The 15624-nt window shown below is 52.4% G+C and overlaps 21 non-coding genes across 21 annotated transcripts; 7 read left to right on the top strand and 14 right to left on the bottom strand.

Annotated features, from left to right (window-relative positions):
- Positions 1–813: 813 nt before the first annotated feature.
- On the bottom strand, positions 814–885 carry TRNAE-CUC (transfer RNA glutamic acid (anticodon CUC)). Its single transcript has one exon. It is a non-coding gene; the product is annotated as a tRNA-Glu (tRNA).
- Positions 886–1503: 618 nt separating this feature from the next.
- Positions 1504–1575, bottom strand: TRNAE-UUC (transfer RNA glutamic acid (anticodon UUC)). The gene has a single exon. It is a non-coding gene; the product is annotated as a tRNA-Glu (tRNA).
- Positions 1576–1818: 243 nt separating this feature from the next.
- TRNAL-UAA (transfer RNA leucine (anticodon UAA)) lies at positions 1819–1901 on the top strand. The gene has a single exon. It is a non-coding gene; the product is annotated as a tRNA-Leu (tRNA).
- Positions 1902–2995: 1094 nt separating this feature from the next.
- On the bottom strand, positions 2996–3067 carry TRNAE-CUC (transfer RNA glutamic acid (anticodon CUC)). Its single transcript has one exon. It is a non-coding gene; the product is annotated as a tRNA-Glu (tRNA).
- A 618-nt stretch (positions 3068–3685) lies between these two features.
- On the bottom strand, positions 3686–3757 carry TRNAE-UUC (transfer RNA glutamic acid (anticodon UUC)). The gene has a single exon. It is a non-coding gene; the product is annotated as a tRNA-Glu (tRNA).
- Positions 3758–4000: 243 nt separating this feature from the next.
- On the top strand, positions 4001–4083 carry TRNAL-UAA (transfer RNA leucine (anticodon UAA)). Its single transcript has one exon. It is a non-coding gene; the product is annotated as a tRNA-Leu (tRNA).
- A 1094-nt stretch (positions 4084–5177) lies between these two features.
- TRNAE-CUC (transfer RNA glutamic acid (anticodon CUC)) lies at positions 5178–5249 on the bottom strand. The gene has a single exon. It is a non-coding gene; the product is annotated as a tRNA-Glu (tRNA).
- A 618-nt stretch (positions 5250–5867) lies between these two features.
- Positions 5868–5939, bottom strand: TRNAE-UUC (transfer RNA glutamic acid (anticodon UUC)). The gene has a single exon. It is a non-coding gene; the product is annotated as a tRNA-Glu (tRNA).
- Positions 5940–6182: 243 nt separating this feature from the next.
- TRNAL-UAA (transfer RNA leucine (anticodon UAA)) lies at positions 6183–6265 on the top strand. The gene has a single exon. It is a non-coding gene; the product is annotated as a tRNA-Leu (tRNA).
- Positions 6266–7359: 1094 nt separating this feature from the next.
- Positions 7360–7431, bottom strand: TRNAE-CUC (transfer RNA glutamic acid (anticodon CUC)). The gene has a single exon. It is a non-coding gene; the product is annotated as a tRNA-Glu (tRNA).
- Positions 7432–8049: 618 nt separating this feature from the next.
- TRNAE-UUC (transfer RNA glutamic acid (anticodon UUC)) lies at positions 8050–8121 on the bottom strand. The gene has a single exon. It is a non-coding gene; the product is annotated as a tRNA-Glu (tRNA).
- A 243-nt stretch (positions 8122–8364) lies between these two features.
- TRNAL-UAA (transfer RNA leucine (anticodon UAA)) lies at positions 8365–8447 on the top strand. The gene has a single exon. It is a non-coding gene; the product is annotated as a tRNA-Leu (tRNA).
- Positions 8448–9541: 1094 nt separating this feature from the next.
- TRNAE-CUC (transfer RNA glutamic acid (anticodon CUC)) lies at positions 9542–9613 on the bottom strand. Its single transcript has one exon. It is a non-coding gene; the product is annotated as a tRNA-Glu (tRNA).
- Positions 9614–10231: 618 nt separating this feature from the next.
- TRNAE-UUC (transfer RNA glutamic acid (anticodon UUC)) lies at positions 10232–10303 on the bottom strand. Its single transcript has one exon. It is a non-coding gene; the product is annotated as a tRNA-Glu (tRNA).
- Positions 10304–10546: 243 nt separating this feature from the next.
- Positions 10547–10629, top strand: TRNAL-UAA (transfer RNA leucine (anticodon UAA)). The gene has a single exon. It is a non-coding gene; the product is annotated as a tRNA-Leu (tRNA).
- Positions 10630–11723: 1094 nt separating this feature from the next.
- On the bottom strand, positions 11724–11795 carry TRNAE-CUC (transfer RNA glutamic acid (anticodon CUC)). Its single transcript has one exon. It is a non-coding gene; the product is annotated as a tRNA-Glu (tRNA).
- Positions 11796–12413: 618 nt separating this feature from the next.
- TRNAE-UUC (transfer RNA glutamic acid (anticodon UUC)) lies at positions 12414–12485 on the bottom strand. The gene has a single exon. It is a non-coding gene; the product is annotated as a tRNA-Glu (tRNA).
- A 243-nt stretch (positions 12486–12728) lies between these two features.
- TRNAL-UAA (transfer RNA leucine (anticodon UAA)) lies at positions 12729–12811 on the top strand. The gene has a single exon. It is a non-coding gene; the product is annotated as a tRNA-Leu (tRNA).
- Positions 12812–13905: 1094 nt separating this feature from the next.
- TRNAE-CUC (transfer RNA glutamic acid (anticodon CUC)) lies at positions 13906–13977 on the bottom strand. Its single transcript has one exon. It is a non-coding gene; the product is annotated as a tRNA-Glu (tRNA).
- A 618-nt stretch (positions 13978–14595) lies between these two features.
- Positions 14596–14667, bottom strand: TRNAE-UUC (transfer RNA glutamic acid (anticodon UUC)). Its single transcript has one exon. It is a non-coding gene; the product is annotated as a tRNA-Glu (tRNA).
- A 243-nt stretch (positions 14668–14910) lies between these two features.
- Positions 14911–14993, top strand: TRNAL-UAA (transfer RNA leucine (anticodon UAA)). The gene has a single exon. It is a non-coding gene; the product is annotated as a tRNA-Leu (tRNA).
- Positions 14994–15624: the final 631 nt, after the last annotated feature.

The raw sequence follows: 15624 nt of genomic DNA, 5'->3' as shown, positions 1-15624 counted from the left end.
GCAGATTTCTCCCCTTTTTTTGATTTACGCCTACAGGCTCTCCCTTCCCAGTGGAGCAGGATCTGCTGATGCAGGCCCGGCTGGCTCAAACGTGCAAAGGGTTCTCCACAGGCCTCTGGGAAAGAAATTGAGCAGAGTTTCCTGCCCCGCCTCCGCTCGCCTTCCGAACGGGCTTCCAAACGGGCAATGCCCTGACGGGTCCCCCACAACCTATCCTGCCCATGCCCACACCCCTGTATATGAGGGTGACCCATGTCCCTCACCCTCCATGCTCGAATGGAAGGCCTGTGTGTCCTGAGGGGAGCACCAGACAGGCATCTCTCAGGCCAGGCAGACACCTGCAGTACCTGTTAAGCTCCAAAGCCTGTACATTCCCAAGATGCAACACGTCACTATGCAAATCAGGCAGCCCTTGCCACACCCTCCCCGCCTCTGGCCTCTGCCGCTTTCCGTACGTGCAGCTCAGCTTTTTCTTACCCAGAGGCAGACTTCCGTTTTAGCAAACAGGTGGGTTGCAGTGGGTCCAGGACGCCATTTGGAGACAAAGCCTGCGGCCCAGTCAAAGGAGGACTACCTGCCACAGGCCATGGGGTCAGAAGCCTACAAAAGGAAGCGCGCCTCGGAATACAGGATCTCACTTGCTCAAGAGCCTTGCCTCCCACCATGGGAAGCAGCTCTAAAGGAACCTTGCGAAAATCATATTTTGAGCGATACTGCGTCATGCTAGGCAAATTGTGAGTCAGAAAAGCAACTTCATTTTGAGAAGCCCTGACCTACGGGAAGGAAAAGCTTTCAAGGTCAGAAGAGGGACTTTTCCCTGACCGGGAATCGAACCCGGGCCGCGGCGGTGAGAGCGCCGAATCCTAACCACTAGACCACCAGGGAGCCCAGAGCCGTGCAGCAAAAGTTCATACACTGCTCTCCGAGTGACAAAGCTCATGGGGGCTGAAAACATATTTTATTCTACAGCAAATATGAATCGGAACTTAATCCTCATGATGCCACCAGACTGCCTGTCACTTCCAGGCACAGGCCATCCTCTCCCCCTTGCTACTGAACCGATGAATTCCTGCACAATCAGGATCCCCGGGAAAACCCAAGAGGGACACCTAGTGGCTGCTGATGGCGCACAGACAGCTGGTACACCTTCTCTCACCTATCTCGTTATTCAGCTTGCTGGAAGAATACATTGCGCTTAAGCGATTCAAGAGTGCAAAGGAGAAGAGTGCTCCAAAGTAGATGTATGCATCACAGCAGGGTTTTCCAGCAATTTACCTTTCTGTTGAGCTGGTACTGCACTTCACGCCAACATAGAGCACCTGACTGGGTGGGGGACTGCGTGCGCACAAAGGTGGCTTAGGTCAATGGGGGCAAAGCAACCTGGGGCACAGGAGAACAAGCCCCATTCCTCTGCTTTCATCTATTGGGAGGGGTGCCTTTTTAAAGACCTTCTTTTAAAAAAGATACACAGACAAATTAAGCAATCTATGCTTTAGAGGGATCTTCCCTGACCGGGAATCGAACCCGGGCCGCGGCGGTGAAAGCGCTGAATCCTAGCCACTAGACCACCAGGGAGTAGATGCTCTAGTGTAACTGCCTTGCTCACCCCCTTATTGTGACTAAGCTAACTCCAATATAAAAATTAACGGTAAGGTCCGAGTGGGAGAAAGTTAGGTGTCACACAGTGTGTTTGTTATAAGCAATTACTTTTAACCTCCTGCAAAAGCCTTTTAACTCTGCAATCACCTCTTGCTGGACAGCTGGTGCTACAGTAGCAAGCATAAAAAGGGAGTTGAAGAAAGTAAATCCTTGGGTCTCACCAGGGTGGCCGAGTGGTTAAGGCGTTGGACTTAAGATCCAATGGACGTTTGTCCGCATGGGTTCGAGCCCCATTCCTGGTATGGGTTTTCAGCAGGTTTGTAGGAACGTGCAGATGCTTTTGAAAAGCATTTTCCTCCGCCCTCCTCGGCCTCCCACTGCCCCTCCCCAACGGTCCCCATTCAAGCCTCAGGTGTGGAGTCTGCTGCTACTCTTCTACCAGCATGGATGCTTCCCAGAGCAATGAAGTGCCATCTACACAGAGCCCCTGCCTAGAGAAATACACCTCCTATGTCTTTTTCCACTATAGGGAGCAGGAGAAACTGATTGCTTCCTGGGCAACATGGGTCTGCCACTAGAATTTGCAGATTTCTCCCCTTTTTTTGATTTACGCCTACAGGCTCTCCCTTCCCAGTGGAGCAGGATCTGCTGATGCAGGCCCGGCTGGCTCAAACGTGCAAAGGGTTCTCCACAGGCCTCTGGGAAAGAAATTGAGCAGAGTTTCCTGCCCCGCCTCCTCTCGCCTTCCGAACGGGCTTCCAAACGGGCAATGCCCTGACGGGTCCCCCACAACCTATCCTGCCCATGCCCACACCCCTGTATATGAGGGTGACCCATGTCCCTCACCCTCCATGCTCGAATGGAAGGCCTGTGTGTCCTGAGGGGAGCACCAGACAGGCATCTCTCAGGCCAGGCAGACACCTGCAGTACCTGTTAAGCTCCAAAGCCTGTACATTCCCAAGATGCAACACGTCACTATGCAAATCAGGCAGCCCTTGCCACACCCTCCCCGCCTCTGGCCTCTGCCGCTTTCCGTACGTGCAGCTCAGCTTTTTCTTACCCAGAGGCAGACTTCCGTTTTAGCAAACAGGTGGGTTGCAGTGGGTCCAGGACGCCATTTGGAGACAAAGCCTGCGGCCCAGTCAAAGGAGGACTACCTGCCACAGGCCATGGGGTCAGAAGCCTACAAAAGGAAGCGCGCCTCGGAATACAGGATCTCACTTGCTCAAGAGCCTTGCCTCCCACCATGGGAAGCAGCTCTAAAGGAACCTTGCGAAAATCATATTTTGAGCGATACTGCGTCATGCTAGGCAAATTGTGAGTCAGAAAAGCAACTTCATTTTGAGAAGCCCTGACCTACGGGAAGGAAAAGCTTTCAAGGTCAGAAGAGGGACTTTTCCCTGACCGGGAATCGAACCCGGGCCGCGGCGGTGAGAGCGCCGAATCCTAACCACTAGACCACCAGGGAGCCCAGAGCCGTGCAGCAAAAGTTCATACACTGCTCTCCGAGTGACAAAGCTCATGGGGGCTGAAAACATATTTTATTCTACAGCAAATATGAATCGGAACTTAATCCTCATGATGCCACCAGACTGCCTGTCACTTCCAGGCACAGGCCATCCTCTCCCCCTTGCTACTGAACCGATGAATTCCTGCACAATCAGGATCCCCGGGAAAACCCAAGAGGGACACCTAGTGGCTGCTGATGGCGCACAGACAGCTGGTACACCTTCTCTCACCTATCTCGTTATTCAGCTTGCTGGAAGAATACATTGCGCTTAAGCGATTCAAGAGTGCAAAGGAGAAGAGTGCTCCAAAGTAGATGTATGCATCACAGCAGGGTTTTCCAGCAATTTACCTTTCTGTTGAGCTGGTACTGCACTTCACGCCAACATAGAGCACCTGACTGGGTGGGGGACTGCGTGCGCACAAAGGTGGCTTAGGTCAATGGGGGCAAAGCAACCTGGGGCACAGGAGAACAAGCCCCATTCCTCCGCTTTCATCTATTGGGAGGGGTGCCTTTTTAAAGACCTTCTTTTAAAAAAGATACACAGACAAATTAAGCAATCTATGCTTTAGAGGGATCTTCCCTGACCGGGAATCGAACCCGGGCCGCGGCGGTGAAAGCGCCGAATCCTAGCCACTAGACCACCAGGGAGTAGATGCTCTAGTGTGCCTGCCTTGCTCACCCCCTTATTGTGACTAAGCTAACTCCAATATAAAAATTAACGGTAAGGTCCGAGTGGGAGAAAGTTAGGTGTCACACAGTGTGTTTGTTATAAGCAATTACTTTTAACCTCCTGCAAAAGCCTTTTAACTCTGCAATCACCTCTTGCTGGACAGCTGGTGCTACAGTAGCAAGCATAAAAAGGGAGTTGAAGAAAGTAAATCCTTGGGTCTCACCAGGGTGGCCGAGTGGTTAAGGCGTTGGACTTAAGATCCAATGGACGTTTGTCCGCATGGGTTCGAGCCCCATTCCTGGTATGGGTTTTCAGCAGGTTTGTAGGAACGTGCAGATGCTTTTGAAAAGCATTTTCCTCCGCCCTCCTCGGCCTCCCACTGCCCCTCCCCAACGGTCCCCATTCAAGCCTCAGGTGTGGAGTCTGCTGCTACTCTTCTACCAGCATGGATGCTTCCCAGAGCAATGAAGTGCCATCTACACAGAGCCCCTGCCTAGAGAAATACACCTCCTATGTCTTTTTCCACTATAGGGAGCAGGAGAAACTGATTGCTTCCTGGGCAACATGGGTCTGCCACTAGAATTTGCAGATTTCTCCCCTTTTTTTGATTTACGCCTACAGGCTCTCCCTTCCCAGTGGAGCAGGATCTGCTGATGCAGGCCCGGCTGGCTCAAACGTGCAAAGGGTTCTCCACAGGCCTCTGGGAAAGAAATTGAGCAGAGTTTCCTGCCCCGCCTCCTCTCGCCTTCCGAACGGGCTTCCAAACGGGCAATGCCCTGACGGGTCCCCCACAACCTATCCTGCCCATGCCCACACCCCTGTATATGAGGGTGACCCATGTCCCTCACCCTCCATGCTCGAATGGAAGGCCTGTGTGTCCTGAGGGGAGCACCAGACAGGCATCTCTCAGGCCAGGCAGACACCTGCAGTACCTGTTAAGCTCCAAAGCCTGTACATTCCCAAGATGCAACACGTCACTATGCAAATCAGGCAGCCCTTGCCACACCCTCCCCGCCTCTGGCCTCTGCCGCTTTCCGTACGTGCAGCTCAGCTTTTTCTTACCCAGAGGCAGACTTCCGTTTTAGCAAACAGGTGGGTTGCAGTGGGTCCAGGACGCCATTTGGAGACAAAGCCTGCGGCCCAGTCAAAGGAGGACTACCTGCCACAGGCCATGGGGTCAGAAGCCTACAAAAGGAAGCGCGCCTCGGAATACAGGATCTCACTTGCTCAAGAGCCTTGCCTCCCACCATGGGAAGCAGCTCTAAAGGAACCTTGCGAAAATCATATTTTGAGCGATACTGCGTCATGCTAGGCAAATTGTGAGTCAGAAAAGCAACTTCATTTTGAGAAGCCCTGACCTACGGGAAGGAAAAGCTTTCAAGGTCAGAAGAGGGACTTTTCCCTGACCGGGAATCGAACCCGGGCCGCGGCGGTGAGAGCGCCGAATCCTAACCACTAGACCACCAGGGAGCCCAGAGCCGTGCAGCAAAAGTTCATACACTGCTCTCCGAGTGACAAAGCTCATGGGGGCTGAAAACATATTTTATTCTACAGCAAATATGAATCGGAACTTAATCCTCATGATGCCACCAGACTGCCTGTCACTTCCAGGCACAGGCCATCCTCTCCCCCTTGCTACTGAACCGATGAATTCCTGCACAATCAGGATCCCCGGGAAAACACAAGAGGGACACCTAGTGGCTGCTGATGGCGCACAGACAGCTGGTACACCTTCTCTCACCTATCTCGTTATTCAGCTTGCTGGAAGAATACATTGCGCTTAAGCGATTCAAGAGTGCAAAGGAGAAGAGTGCTCCAAAGTAGATGTATGCATCACAGCAGGGTTTTCCAGCAATTTACCTTTCTGTTGAGCTGGTACTGCACTTCACGCCAACATAGAGCACCTGACTGGGTGGGGGACTGCGTGCGCACAAAGGTGGCTTAGGTCAATGGGGGCAAAGCAACCTGGGGCACAGGAGAACAAGCCCCATTCCTCCGCTTTCATCTATTGGGAGGGGTGCCTTTTTAAAGACCTTCTTTTAAAAAAGATACACAGACAAATTAAGCAATCTATGCTTTAGAGGGATCTTCCCTGACCGGGAATCGAACCCGGGCCGCGGCGGTGAAAGCGCCGAATCCTAGCCACTAGACCACCAGGGAGTAGATGCTCTAGTGTGCCTGCCTTGCTCACCCCCTTATTGTGACTAAGCTAACTCCAATATAAAAATTAACGGTAAGGTCCGAGTGGGAGAAAGTTAGGTGTCACACAGTGTGTTTGTTATAAGCAATTACTTTTAACCTCCTGCAAAAGCCTTTTAACTCTGCAATCACCTCTTGCTGGACAGCTGGTGCTACAGTAGCAAGCATAAAAAGGGAGTTGAAGAAAGTAAATCCTTGGGTCTCACCAGGGTGGCCGAGTGGTTAAGGCGTTGGACTTAAGATCCAATGGACGTTTGTCCGCATGGGTTCGAGCCCCATTCCTGGTATGGGTTTTCAGCAGGTTTGTAGGAACGTGCAGATGCTTTTGAAAAGCATTTTCCTCCGCCCTCCTCGGCCTCCCACTGCCCCTCCCCAACGGTCCCCATTCAAGCCTCAGGTGTGGAGTCTGCTGCTACTCTTCTACCAGCATGGATGCTTCCCAGAGCAATGAAGTGCCATCTACACAGAGCCCCTGCCTAGAGAAATACACCTCCTATGTCTTTTTCCACTATAGGGAGCAGGAGAAACTGATTGCTTCCTGGGCAACATGGGTCTGCCACTAGAATTTGCAGATTTCTCCCCTTTTTTTGATTTACGCCTACAGGCTCTCCCTTCCCAGTGGAGCAGGATCTGCTGATGCAGGCCCGGCTGGCTCAAACGTGCAAAGGGTTCTCCACAGGCCTCTGGGAAAGAAATTGAGCAGAGTTTCCTGCCCCGCCTCCGCTCGCCTTCCGAACGGGCTTCCAAACGGGCAATGCCCTGACGGGTCCCCCACAACCTATCCTGCCCATGCCCACACCCCTGTATATGAGGGTGACCCATGTCCCTCACCCTCCATGCTCGAATGGAAGGCCTGTGTGTCCTGAGGGGAGCACCAGACAGGCATCTCTCAGGCCAGGCAGACACCTGCAGTACCTGTTAAGCTCCAAAGCCTGTACATTCCCAAGATGCAACACGTCACTATGCAAATCAGGCAGCCCTTGCCACACCCTCCCCGCCTCTGGCCTCTGCCGCTTTCCGTACGTGCAGCTCAGCTTTTTCTTACCCAGAGGCAGACTTCCGTTTTAGCAAACAGGTGGGTTGCAGTGGGTCCAGGACGCCATTTGGAGACAAAGCCTGCGGCCCAGTCAAAGGAGGACTACCTGCCACAGGCCATGGGGTCAGAAGCCTACAAAAGGAAGCGCGCCTCGGAATACAGGATCTCACTTGCTCAAGAGCCTTGCCTCCCACCATGGGAAGCAGCTCTAAAGGAACCTTGCGAAAATCATATTTTGAGCGATACTGCGTCATGCTAGGCAAATTGTGAGTCAGAAAAGCAACTTCATTTTGAGAAGCCCTGACCTACGGGAAGGAAAAGCTTTCAAGGTCAGAAGAGGGACTTTTCCCTGACCGGGAATCGAACCCGGGCCGCGGCGGTGAGAGCGCCGAATCCTAACCACTAGACCACCAGGGAGCCCAGAGCCGTGCAGCAAAAGTTCATACACTGCTCTCCGAGTGACAAAGCTCATGGGGGCTGAAAACATATTTTATTCTACAGCAAATATGAATCGGAACTTAATCCTCATGATGCCACCAGACTGCCTGTCACTTCCAGGCACAGGCCATCCTCTCCCCCTTGCTACTGAACCGATGAATTCCTGCACAATCAGGATCCCCGGGAAAACCCAAGAGGGACACCTAGTGGCTGCTGATGGCGCACAGACAGCTGGTACACCTTCTCTCACCTATCTCGTTATTCAGCTTGCTGGAAGAATACATTGCGCTTAAGCGATTCAAGAGTGCAAAGGAGAAGAGTGCTCCAAAGTAGATGTATGCATCACAGCAGGGTTTTCCAGCAATTTACCTTTCTGTTGAGCTGGTACTGCACTTCACGCCAACATAGAGCACCTGACTGGGTGGGGGACTGCGTGCGCACAAAGGTGGCTTAGGTCAATGGGGGCAAAGCAACCTGGGGCACAGGAGAACAAGCCCCATTCCTCTGCTTTCATCTATTGGGAGGGGTGCCTTTTTAAAGACCTTCTTTTAAAAAAGATACACAGACAAATTAAGCAATCTATGCTTTAGAGGGATCTTCCCTGACCGGGAATCGAACCCGGGCCGCGGCGGTGAAAGCGCTGAATCCTAGCCACTAGACCACCAGGGAGTAGATGCTCTAGTGTAACTGCCTTGCTCACCCCCTTATTGTGACTAAGCTAACTCCAATATAAAAATTAACGGTAAGGTCCGAGTGGGAGAAAGTTAGGTGTCACACAGTGTGTTTGTTATAAGCAATTACTTTTAACCTCCTGCAAAAGCCTTTTAACTCTGCAATCACCTCTTGCTGGACAGCTGGTGCTACAGTAGCAAGCATAAAAAGGGAGTTGAAGAAAGTAAATCCTTGGGTCTCACCAGGGTGGCCGAGTGGTTAAGGCGTTGGACTTAAGATCCAATGGACGTTTGTCCGCATGGGTTCGAGCCCCATTCCTGGTATGGGTTTTCAGCAGGTTTGTAGGAACGTGCAGATGCTTTTGAAAAGCATTTTCCTCCGCCCTCCTCGGCCTCCCACTGCCCCTCCCCAACGGTCCCCATTCAAGCCTCAGGTGTGGAGTCTGCTGCTACTCTTCTACCAGCATGGATGCTTCCCAGAGCAATGAAGTGCCATCTACACAGAGCCCCTGCCTAGAGAAATACACCTCCTATGTCTTTTTCCACTATAGGGAGCAGGAGAAACTGATTGCTTCCTGGGCAACATGGGTCTGCCACTAGAATTTGCAGATTTCTCCCCTTTTTTTGATTTACGCCTACAGGCTCTCCCTTCCCAGTGGAGCAGGATCTGCTGATGCAGGCCCGGCTGGCTCAAACGTGCAAAGGGTTCTCCACAGGCCTCTGGGAAAGAAATTGAGCAGAGTTTCCTGCCCCGCCTCCTCTCGCCTTCCGAACGGGCTTCCAAACGGGCAATGCCCTGACGGGTCCCCCACAACCTATCCTGCCCATGCCCACACCCCTGTATATGAGGGTGACCCATGTCCCTCACCCTCCATGCTCGAATGGAAGGCCTGTGTGTCCTGAGGGGAGCACCAGACAGGCATCTCTCAGGCCAGGCAGACACCTGCAGTACCTGTTAAGCTCCAAAGCCTGTACATTCCCAAGATGCAACACGTCACTATGCAAATCAGGCAGCCCTTGCCACACCCTCCCCGCCTCTGGCCTCTGCCGCTTTCCGTACGTGCAGCTCAGCTTTTTCTTACCCAGAGGCAGACTTCCGTTTTAGCAAACAGGTGGGTTGCAGTGGGTCCAGGACGCCATTTGGAGACAAAGCCTGCGGCCCAGTCAAAGGAGGACTACCTGCCACAGGCCATGGGGTCAGAAGCCTACAAAAGGAAGCGCGCCTCGGAATACAGGATCTCACTTGCTCAAGAGCCTTGCCTCCCACCATGGGAAGCAGCTCTAAAGGAACCTTGCGAAAATCATATTTTGAGCGATACTGCGTCATGCTAGGCAAATTGTGAGTCAGAAAAGCAACTTCATTTTGAGAAGCCCTGACCTACGGGAAGGAAAAGCTTTCAAGGTCAGAAGAGGGACTTTTCCCTGACCGGGAATCGAACCCGGGCCGCGGCGGTGAGAGCGCCGAATCCTAACCACTAGACCACCAGGGAGCCCAGAGCCGTGCAGCAAAAGTTCATACACTGCTCTCCGAGTGACAAAGCTCATGGGGGCTGAAAACATATTTTATTCTACAGCAAATATGAATCGGAACTTAATCCTCATGATGCCACCAGACTGCCTGTCACTTCCAGGCACAGGCCATCCTCTCCCCCTTGCTACTGAACCGATGAATTCCTGCACAATCAGGATCCCCGGGAAAACCCAAGAGGGACACCTAGTGGCTGCTGATGGCGCACAGACAGCTGGTACACCTTCTCTCACCTATCTCGTTATTCAGCTTGCTGGAAGAATACATTGCGCTTAAGCGATTCAAGAGTGCAAAGGAGAAGAGTGCTCCAAAGTAGATGTATGCATCACAGCAGGGTTTTCCAGCAATTTACCTTTCTGTTGAGCTGGTACTGCACTTCACGCCAACATAGAGCACCTGACTGGGTGGGGGACTGCGTGCGCACAAAGGTGGCTTAGGTCAATGGGGGCAAAGCAACCTGGGGCACAGGAGAACAAGCCCCATTCCTCCGCTTTCATCTATTGGGAGGGGTGCCTTTTTAAAGACCTTCTTTTAAAAAAGATACACAGACAAATTAAGCAATCTATGCTTTAGAGGGATCTTCCCTGACCGGGAATCGAACCCGGGCCGCGGCGGTGAAAGCGCCGAATCCTAGCCACTAGACCACCAGGGAGTAGATGCTCTAGTGTGCCTGCCTTGCTCACCCCCTTATTGTGACTAAGCTAACTCCAATATAAAAATTAACGGTAAGGTCCGAGTGGGAGAAAGTTAGGTGTCACACAGTGTGTTTGTTATAAGCAATTACTTTTAACCTCCTGCAAAAGCCTTTTAACTCTGCAATCACCTCTTGCTGGACAGCTGGTGCTACAGTAGCAAGCATAAAAAGGGAGTTGAAGAAAGTAAATCCTTGGGTCTCACCAGGGTGGCCGAGTGGTTAAGGCGTTGGACTTAAGATCCAATGGACGTTTGTCCGCATGGGTTCGAGCCCCATTCCTGGTATGGGTTTTCAGCAGGTTTGTAGGAACGTGCAGATGCTTTTGAAAAGCATTTTCCTCCGCCCTCCTCGGCCTCCCACTGCCCCTCCCCAACGGTCCCCATTCAAGCCTCAGGTGTGGAGTCTGCTGCTACTCTTCTACCAGCATGGATGCTTCCCAGAGCAATGAAGTGCCATCTACACAGAGCCCCTGCCTAGAGAAATACACCTCCTATGTCTTTTTCCACTATAGGGAGCAGGAGAAACTGATTGCTTCCTGGGCAACATGGGTCTGCCACTAGAATTTGCAGATTTCTCCCCTTTTTTTGATTTACGCCTACAGGCTCTCCCTTCCCAGTGGAGCAGGATCTGCTGATGCAGGCCCGGCTGGCTCAAACGTGCAAAGGGTTCTCCACAGGCCTCTGGGAAAGAAATTGAGCAGAGTTTCCTGCCCCGCCTCCGCTCGCCTTCCGAACGGGCTTCCAAACGGGCAATGCCCTGACGGGTCCCCCACAACCTATCCTGCCCATGCCCACACCCCTGTATATGAGGGTGACCCATGTCCCTCACCCTCCATGCTCGAATGGAAGGCCTGTGTGTCCTGAGGGGAGCACCAGACAGGCATCTCTCAGGCCAGGCAGACACCTGCAGTACCTGTTAAGCTCCAAAGCCTGTACATTCCCAAGATGCAACAGGTCACTATGCAAATCAGGCAGCCCTTGCCACACCCTCCCCGCCTCTGGCCTCTGCCGCTTTCCGTACGTGCAGCTCAGCTTTTTCTTACCCAGAGGCAGACTTCCGTTTTAGCAAACAGGTGGGTTGCAGTGGGTCCAGGACGCCATTTGGAGACAAAGCCTGCGGCCCAGTCAAAGGAGGACTACCTGCCACAGGCCATGGGGTCAGAAGCCTACAAAAGGAAGCGCGCCTCGGAATACAGGATCTCACTTGCTCAAGAGCCTTGCCTCCCACCATGGGAAGCAGCTCTAAAGGAACCTTGCGAAAATCATATTTTGAGCGATACTGCGTCATGCTAGGCAAATTGTGAGTCAGAAAAGCAACTTCATTTTGAGAAGCCCTGACCTACGGGAAGGAAAAGCTTTCAAGGTCAGAAGAGGGACTTTTCCCTGACCGGGAATCGAACCCGGGCCGCGGCGGTGAGAGCGCCGAATCCTAACCACTAGACCACCAGGGAGCCCAGAGCCGTGCAGCAAAAGTTCATACACTGCTCTCCGAGGGACAAAGCTCATGGGGGCTGAAAACATATTTTATTCTACAGCAAATATGAATCGGAACTTAATCCTCATGATGCCACCAGACTGCCTGTCACTTCCAGGCACAGGCCATCCTCTCCCCCTTGCTACTGAACCGATGAATTCCTGCACAATCAGGATCCCCGGGAAAACCCAAGAGGGACACCTAGTGGCTGCTGATGGCGCACAGACAGCTGGTACACCTTCTCTCACCTATCTCGTTATTCAGCTTGCTGGAAGAATACATTGCGCTTAAGCGATTCAAGAGTGCAAAGGAGAAGAGTGCTCCAAAGTAGATGTATGCATCACAGCAGGGTTTTCCAGCAATTTACCTTTCTGTTGAGCTGTTACTGCACTTCACGCCAACATAGAGCACCTGACTGGGTGGGGGACTGCGTGCGGACAAAGGTGGCTTAGGTCAATGGGGGCAAAGCAACCTGGGGCACAGGAGAACAAGCCCAATTCCTCCGCTTTCATCTATTGGGAGGGGTGCCTTTTTAAAGACCTTCTTTTAAAAAAGATACACAGACAAATTAAGCAATCTATGCTTTAGAGGGATCTTCCCTGACCGGGAATCGAACCCGGGCCGCGGCGGTGAAAGCGCTGAATCCTAGCCACTAGACCACCAGGGAGTAGATGCTCTAGTGTAACTGCCTTGCTCACCCCCTTATTGTGACTAAGCTAACTCCAATATAAAAATTAACGGTAAGGTCCGAGTGGGAGAAAGTTAGGTGTCACACAGTGTGTTTGTTATAAGCAATTACTTTTAACCTCCTGCAAAAGCCTTTTAACTCTGCAATCACCTCTTGCTGGACAGCTGGTGCTACAGTAGCAAGCATAAAAAGGGAGTTGAAGAAAGTAAATCCTTGGGTCTCACCAGGGTGGCCGAGTGGTTAAGGCGTTGGACTTAAGATCCAATGGACGTTTGTCCGCATGGGTTCGAGCCCCATTCCTGGTATGGGTTTTCAGCAGGTTTGTAGGAACGTGCAGATGCTTTTGAAAAGCATTTTCCTCCGCCCTCCTCGGCCTCCCACTGCCCCTCCCCAACGGTCCCCATTCAAGCCTCAGGTGTGGAGTCTGCTGCTACTCTTCTACCAGCATGGATGCTTCCCAGAGCAATGAAGTGCCATCTACACAGAGCCCCTGCCTAGAGAAATACACCTCCTATGTCTTTTTCCACTATAGGGAGCAGGAGAAACTGATTGCTTCCTGGGCAACATGGGTCTGCCACTAGAATTTGCAGATTTCTCCCCTTTTTTTGATTTACGCCTACAGGCTCTCCCTTCCCAGTGGAGCAGGATCTGCTGATGCAGGCCCGGCTGGCTCAAACGTGCAAAGGGTTCTCCACAGGCCTCTGGGAAAGAAATTGAGCAGAGTTTCCTGCCCCGCCTCCTCTCGCCTTCCGAACGGGCTTCCAAACGGGCAATGCCCTGACGGGTCCCCCACAACCTATCCTGCCCATGCCCACACCCCTGTATATGAGGGTGACCCATGTCCCTCACCCTCCATGCTCGAATGGAAGGCCTGTGTGTCCTGAGGGGAGCACCAGACAGGCATCTCTCAGGCCAGGCAGACACCTGCAGTACCTGTTAAGCTCCAAAGCCTGTACATTCCCAAGATGCAACACGTCACTATGCAAATCAGGCAGCCCTTGCCACACCCTCCCCGCCTCTGGCCTCTGCCGCTTTCCGTACGTGCAGCTCAGCTTTTTCTTACCCAGAGGCAGACTTCCGTTTTAGCAAACAGGTGGGTTGCAGTGGGTCCAGGACGCCATTTGGAGACAAAGCCTGCGGCCCAGTCAAAGGAGGACTACCTGCCACAGGCCATGGGGTCAGAAGCCTACAAAAGGAAGCGCGCCTCGGAATACAGGATCTCACTTGCTCAAGAGCCTTGCCTCCCACCATGGGAAGCAGCTCTAAAGGAACCTTGCGAAAATCATATTTTGAGCGATACTGCGTCATGCTAGGCAAATTGTGAGTCAGAAAAGCAACTTCATTTTGAGAAGCCCTGACCTACGGGAAGGAAAAGCTTTCAAGGTCAGAAGAGGGACTTTTCCCTGACCGGGAATCGAACCCGGGCCGCGGCGGTGAGAGCGCCGAATCCTAACCACTAGACCACCAGGGAGCCCAGAGCCGTGCAGCAAAAGTTCATACACTGCTCTCCGAGTGACAAAGCTCATGGGGGCTGAAAACATATTTTATTCTACAGCAAATATGAATCGGAACTTAATCCTCATGATGCCACCAGACTGCCTGTCACTTCCAGGCACAGGCCATCCTCTCCCCCTTGCTACTGAACCGATGAATTCCTGCACAATCAGGATCCCCGGGAAAACACAAGAGGGACACCTAGTGGCTGCTGATGGCGCACAGACAGCTGGTACACCTTCTCTCACCTATCTCGTTATTCAGCTTGCTGGAAGAATACATTGCGCTTAAGCGATTCAAGAGTGCAAAGGAGAAGAGTGCTCCAAAGTAGATGTATGCATCACAGCAGGGTTTTCCAGCAATTTACCTTTCTGTTGAGCTGGTACTGCACTTCACGCCAACATAGAGCACCTGACTGGGTGGGGGACTGCGTGCGCACAAAGGTGGCTTAGGTCAATGGGGGCAAAGCAACCTGGGGCACAGGAGAACAAGCCCCATTCCTCCGCTTTCATCTATTGGGAGGGGTGCCTTTTTAAAGACCTTCTTTTAAAAAAGATACACAGACAAATTAAGCAATCTATGCTTTAGAGGGATCTTCCCTGACCGGGAATCGAACCCGGGCCGCGGCGGTGAAAGCGCCGAATCCTAGCCACTAGACCACCAGGGAGTAGATGCTCTAGTGTGCCTGCCTTGCTCACCCCCTTATTGTGACTAAGCTAACTCCAATATAAAAATTAACGGTAAGGTCCGAGTGGGAGAAAGTTAGGTGTCACACAGTGTGTTTGTTATAAGCAATTACTTTTAACCTCCTGCAAAAGCCTTTTAACTCTGCAATCACCTCTTGCTGGACAGCTGGTGCTACAGTAGCAAGCATAAAAAGGGAGTTGAAGAAAGTAAATCCTTGGGTCTCACCAGGGTGGCCGAGTGGTTAAGGCGTTGGACTTAAGATCCAATGGACGTTTGTCCGCATGGGTTCGAGCCCCATTCCTGGTATGGGTTTTCAGCAGGTTTGTAGGAACGTGCAGATGCTTTTGAAAAGCATTTTCCTCCGCCCTCCTCGGCCTCCCACTGCCCCTCCCCAACGGTCCCCATTCAAGCCTCAGGTGTGGAGTCTGCTGCTACTCTTCTACCAGCATGGATGCTTCCCAGAGCAATGAAGTGCCATCTACACAGAGCCCCTGCCTAGAGAAATACACCTCCTATGTCTTTTTCCACTATAGGGAGCAGGAGAAACTGATTGCTTCCTGGGCAACATGGGTCTGCCACTAGAATTTGCAGATTTCTCCCCTTTTTTTGATTTACGCCTACAGGCTCTCCCTTCCCAGTGGAGCAGGATCTGCTGATGCAGGCCCGGCTGGCTCAAACGTGCAAAGGGTTCTCCACAGGCCTCTGGGAAAGAAATTGAGCAGAGTTTCCTGCCCCGCCTCCGCTCGCCTTCCGAACGGGCTTCCAAACGGGCAATGCCCTGACGGGTCCCCCACAACCTATCCTGCCCATGCCCACACCCCTGTATATGAGGGTGACCCATGTCCCTCACCCTCCATGCTCGAATGGAAGGCCTGTGTGTCCTGAGGGGAGCACCAGACAGGCATCTCTCAGGCCAGGCAGACACCTGCAGTACCTG

The sequence above is a fragment of the Lissotriton vulgaris genome, chromosome 4_1 (assembly GCF_964263255.1).
Source record: "Lissotriton vulgaris chromosome 4_1, aLisVul1.2, whole genome shotgun sequence".
In the NCBI taxonomy this organism is placed as follows: domain Eukaryota; kingdom Metazoa; phylum Chordata; class Amphibia; order Caudata; family Salamandridae; genus Lissotriton; species Lissotriton vulgaris.
Note: the sequence above shows the minus strand (reverse complement) of the source record. Positions and strands in the feature narration are given on the sequence as shown.